The 5845-nt window shown below is 37.4% G+C and overlaps 1 long non-coding RNA gene across 2 annotated transcripts; it reads left to right on the top strand.

Annotated features, from left to right (window-relative positions):
* Positions 1 to 512: 512 nt before the first annotated feature.
* LOC130562475 (uncharacterized) lies at positions 513 to 5164 on the top strand. Of its 2 annotated transcripts, none has more exons than XR_008963958.1 (4): positions 513 to 925; positions 3440 to 3662; positions 4138 to 4174; positions 4262 to 5164. It is a non-coding gene; the product is annotated as an uncharacterized LOC130562475 (long non-coding RNA). The 2 variants fall into 2 exon arrangements; XR_008963957.1 differs by having other exon boundaries at positions 514 to 925; positions 3432 to 3662.
* The last annotated feature ends 681 nt before the right edge of the window (positions 5165 to 5845 follow it).

The following is a 5845-nucleotide window of genomic DNA, read 5'->3' as shown; positions in this document are numbered from 1 at the left end:
GATGCTGAAATGAGTTGTTTTATTGGCACTCTCAATAAAAACAATACCAGGCGGGTGATTTTATGTACTTTAGCTGGGTTTTCACAGACTGGTTCACATGCTGTATATATTTAATAAAGTTAGCCACATTTTATTCATAGCTTCAAAGAACGTCTGTTGTGTAAATTTGTAAAGTTATGAGTAGCTTGTCATGTGGGCAGTTAGCGCTGCTCCTCCGTCCCTTTATGTTCCGATGCTCTTTTAGCGTGTTCATTGCCGTCAGGCTGTTGTCATGACATTTGAAGTATTTTCTCAATAATCTCTTTTGGATTTCAGAGAGCCGATCCTCAAACAGCACGAAACGAAACTCCAAACACACACACACACACACACACACACACACACACACACACACACACACACACACAAACAAGTCGTGCATTCGTCCGTTGGCTTTGGAGAGCCTGAAGGTTTCCTGCCGACATTACATTAGCAGCCAATCTGTTTCACAATCTGTGCTTGTACTTGGCATTGCTGAAATGTGTATGGTAACCAAGCCTCCTTTGAAAGGCACAAATGAACTGAAATCTTGTCGTTGTCATTTTGACTGTACGCCTCCACAGCTGTTGGAAAGACCCCGCTGTGGAGCGGGAGGTGGTTGGGGAGTGTTAGCTTTCTTTATATCTGCTATGTTACCTGTGTCGGAAAGAGCTCATAATCATAGTCCTGCCAGTGTTATGAGGCATTACGTAACTAATGATGTGTTTACAGATAGTCGGACAGTAAAAGGAAACATTGTGGGGGTGTAAGAATGTCTGTTTGACTGTAATCAACTTTTTCTTTTAGATCCGGGATTTGTTCTGACACCGTTGGAGGAATCACCGCCCGAATGTCTTCAGAGAGCGGCTTTGTTCCAGACGTTAGTGAAATCGCTGTTGGCTACATGGTAAGTGAGCTTTAAGGTTGCAATTTATCTAGGGCTGTCAAGCGATTAATCGTGATTAATCGCATCCAGAATAAAAGTTTGTGTTTACGTAATTTATGTCGGTGTACTGTGCTAATTCATTTTGTTTTTATGAACACATACACATAAATGCATTTTTTTAAGAAAGATATAACATATAACAATTAATAAACGTTTATTTAGAATTTCAATTATTGGTAAATATAAATTAATACATTTAAATATTTCCTAAATATATAGAAAAGTATGTGTATGTTTTGTGTTTATAAATACAAAATTAATATGCACTGTACACAGATATATTTTATGTAAACACAAACTTTTATTCTGGATGCAATTAATCGCGATTAATCGTTTGACAGCCCTAAATTTATCCGAAACAATTTCCAGCTTTATAAGCAGGCCAATATAAAAGCTGCTTGAATTTGGGGCGAAACAGTGAGACTAATAAACTCACACTTTGAGTTTGCAACGTATCTGGAAAATACCGCCCACCCTATACTTTAACACATTTGACAGGTTTTAAATCCATTCCACAGATTTCCTCAAAATCATCAGAAAACGCGATTTGTAAATTCGCTCATGTATGGTAACTCGCAAACAGAGCTTCTTACTGGAACAGTAAAAGAAACTTGCAGTTGATGAAGTTTTCATATTGAAAGGCATCTTGGGATTGTCAATTCAAACACATTTAGCACATTTTATCATCCATAAAATTGGTGTATATTGTGCATGTTAACTGAGATTTATAATGACCAGCTAGTTTGGCAACACATCACCATCTCATGGCAATTCATAACTGTTTTACAAGCTGTTTGAATTTGTATGAATGTGCACGATATCATTTGTACATTATACAACCTGGTTTTCCACCAACGACTTTTTGGGACTTAATTCTTGCTTTTTCCTAACAATCGTACTAATTCATACAAAATGACCACCTTGTGGGCTTGATATTGCTGATTAAACTTTGACGTTCCTTACTTAGTTCTTAAAAGAAGGTTAAGAATTGTTTCATACAGAAATCAAACACGGCACATTGGAATACTTGATTCTGATTGGCCATTCGCAACATTCGAAGGTCTGATATTCCCAGATATATCAACTGCTCAAAAACTAATAACACACAGTAAATCATTTTGACAGGCAGTTTATTATTAAACAAACAAAATATATATATATATAAATATGCTTTTAATAACACATATGACATTATATTTACAAACGATTAAACCAGATTGTGTGTTTGTGGTTTTGTCGTGTCTTACCTTTAAAGCTAAAGTAAACAGGTTTTCCTTGCGGAAATTCAGCATTTGTTGAAAATGAGCTAATAAGATATTTCAAATCAATATTTAATGTTCAATTACTTACTTATGCGATAAGTAGCTGTGTATTAAATGGGATAATGTACAGACAGCTGCCTGTTGTTGCAAAAATAAACCATTTACTTAAAGCCACTCTTCAGTCTCATCCTAACATCAAATCTAATCAACCTTTCAACGGTCATCAGCATCGTAAATCCTCCAAAGGTTTATATATTTTCATTCTTAAAAAAGTGTATGTACGTTTATAACACTATACTTTGTATTATTGCATCAAATGACAAAAAAATTGTTAACGCTAATGCAAGAGTGTTTCTTATACAGCGTCTATGGAAGTCACAGTAAATTTGACATAATTCTCTCTTTTGATTGTCGTCATCAGACTCCTATCCTTGACTTTTTAATTTGCTTTTTGAACAAATGAGAATGCAACAATATATTTGTGGTAGTCTCCCATTCACCACCATAGTAGTTTATCCAACTATGACGACTTCCGCTGCTCAGAAACCCGGAAACGGGAAAAAGGTCCATTGGTGAATAGGAGTTTTCTTATAAATGGTTGCGGTGCACATATTGCACTTGTTAATTTTGGACTCTACTGTAAATGAAAGTGTTCGACATTCATTCTCATATTATATTGAATATCTTAAAAGACAGCTGTTTATGCAAGCAGTAGAACGTAATACTGCTTACTAGTTTTTGGCACAAAGTCTTTGGAATGAACTTACTGGACTGAATATAACACATCCAAAAGCTGTCATTTAAACACCATGAGCTGTCCCAAAGAGAGAGAGAGAGAGAGAGAGAGAGAGAGAGAGAGAGAGAGAGAGAGAGAGAGAGAGAGAGAGACCGCATTCTCACGCTTCTGTCTAAAATTGTAGATTTGTTTATTAACATTATTTTATATTTCACTCTATTCTTTTTTATTATTCAAATATAATTTTATTGTATTATTATATTATTTTAATGCTTTGGCTACATTATAAGAACACGCAATCATGCCAAAACCTTTCAATTTAAATTGATAGAGAGAAAGAGACTGTTAAAGTTTAATAAGTCCTCTTCAGTTTTTATTTATCAAAAAATTAGACGTCAGTTTGCATTGCTCCTGTTTTCCCACCCTCTTCTGTGTGTGTGTCAACATTAATTGACTGTATGCTAAATAGCTGCACAGTTCCAGGTGTTCGGCCTCAGTGTGTTTGCTGAAGCGAGGTCTGATCTGACACTGGAAATTATCCAGACCGGTTATGACACACTCCACTGAGCCAGGGTCATCTGGAAACCCGTCAACGATCCTCCACCAGCACCAAGACTCTCGGCATATGGCTTCTTTGACCCTGAAGGGCACCGGTTACCCAGAAAGCCTCAGTGTGTTCCAGGATTTGGTGTTGAAACAGGTCTGATTTGTGAATTTTAACTAACTCGTTTGTTAAGCTTGTCACTAGGCTTGAGCTCACAGAGGCACATAAATTAAGGAGGAAAAAAATGTTTTATAATTTAATTGAATTTAATTATTTAAAAAATATTTTTTAATTATTTAATTAAAATTTCTTTATTTATATATATATATTTTTTGTAGGAGATTGACATCGTTCACACTGTACCTGAACGTCTTCCAAATTTTTTTTTTTTGTACTTCACATAAGGATAAAATTCACCACGTTTTGGAGTGATGTGAGCAAATGTCCTTTTTATATTTTTTTTTGGGGGGGGGGTTGGGGTTACTATCCTTTTAAACACTGAATGGTCAACACATTTACTGAGTGCTATTTCTGAGCATTTGAGTTAAATAAACAGACGGTTTTGTAACGTGAAGGGCAAGCAGGAGATTTAAAATGTTCCGATGCTAACGTTTGACATTTGTGTTCACAGGAGGAAGCTGGCGAGAGCAAACTGCTGCGAATATGAGGTGCTACTTTCCTCCGATAAAAATATGCGCTTTATTTTCATACCAAGCACATAATTATGAACTCCGCTTTCTTTGCCCTTAATGAAGATGGGTGAAACGCTCGGAGAGAAACATCAAACGCTTTCTCGCAGCGCTCTTTGGCCCAGAGCTGCCCACACACTCATACACGGGCATTTCCAGCTCAGAGCTTCGCGCCCAGACTACTCATCCACCCGGATTCAACTGCCTCGGCCAATCACGGAGAAGTGCCGTGACCCCATCGTGACTCTCCTCCTGCCCACAGCCAATGATCTCATCCCCTCGGTGGATCCCGCCCACTGCTGAATTGTGCCTCTGCTGCGCTTTCCCGAGGTCATGGGGAATTCTGAAAATTACATTTCTTTTGTTGTTATGCATTATTTTGGGATGGGGGCGAAAGGGTGTCCTGAAAGTGCACGGTTTGTTAAAATGCATGAAGTCGATTCACTCTGTCAAAATAAGACCCGATGAGTCATAAAAGTTCCCTGAATAGGGAAAGATCGAAATCTTCACATTTTTGTTCTTAAGAACATGTCATGTTAGCTGTACAATATGGCATGAATTTATCAGCTTTAGCACAATTTTTCATCAGGTCCAGCTAATCCTCAAGGACACCTGAGAGGTATCAGTAGCTCAAAGACATATGAATCAGAAATGAGACCAGAGGCTGTTGTGTTGAATGTAAGATGGAGGAGATGCCTGGATAAACTGCTTTTGTGGAGATACAGCTCATTACATTAACTGCCTGACTGCTAATCTTTAATGTGTCTGGCATGATACATTCATTTAAGAGAGAGCTATATTTGGAGTTTGCTATAAAATAATAGCAGTGCTTTACAAAGTCATGGAAATTTTGTGACAGGTAAGATTTATTAATGACACTGGCACGCCAATGGTGGCTAATGGTTAGAAAACTGTTCAATGCCATTATCCCTGATAATAAAAATAACTTGAACCAGGATTGCTGGTCTTCACGTCTGACTGAGCCGGTTTTCAGCTTTTTCAATGATGTCCCTTCCAAATAAGAAGTGAATTCACATATACTAAGAAAAGTATACTTTCAGTCTACTTTTGATGTACTTCCTAGAAATATTCTTAACATTACGCTTAGAAGTATACATACGCGAAGATATTAATATTAACAAGAGGTGCCACTGCTGTTACAATGAATGGCGAGAAATGCAACGCTCAATATGGCTGCTCTAGTGAAGAAAGCCCCGCCTTCCAGTAGAACGAGCCAATCAATAAGACTGACGATTCTCTGGGGCACATTAGTGTTCATAGGAAAACAGTAGTAGCCTAAAATTGGCCAAAGTCTCCAGGCACAGTAGGCAACCTCGACAAAGGTGTTTTTTACGCAATTTAAGCTTAGCAAACCAAACTTATGATACAGTTCATGTCATGTTTAAATATTGATCAAAAATATGCTGTTTAATTGTGATTTTTGCCATCGATTTTAGAAATATCTGCCTTCCCCCATTCAAGTAGATAGGACTGTGGACTTGCTATGATGTAAATTGCTGCCCATGCAGAGGCATTGCAAACATGGCCGCCGAGTAGCACGACTTCTGTAAACGGACTTTGGTATACTTAAGTTGTACTGACAGAAAAGCCGGCATTTAGTATGTTTAGTATGTTAATATTTATTTAATA

Source organism: Triplophysa rosa, linkage group LG12, assembly GCF_024868665.1.
Source record: "Triplophysa rosa linkage group LG12, Trosa_1v2, whole genome shotgun sequence".
Classification (NCBI taxonomy): Eukaryota; Metazoa; Chordata; class Actinopteri; order Cypriniformes; family Nemacheilidae; genus Triplophysa; species Triplophysa rosa.
This window is presented reverse-complemented; position numbering and strand designations above follow the sequence as displayed.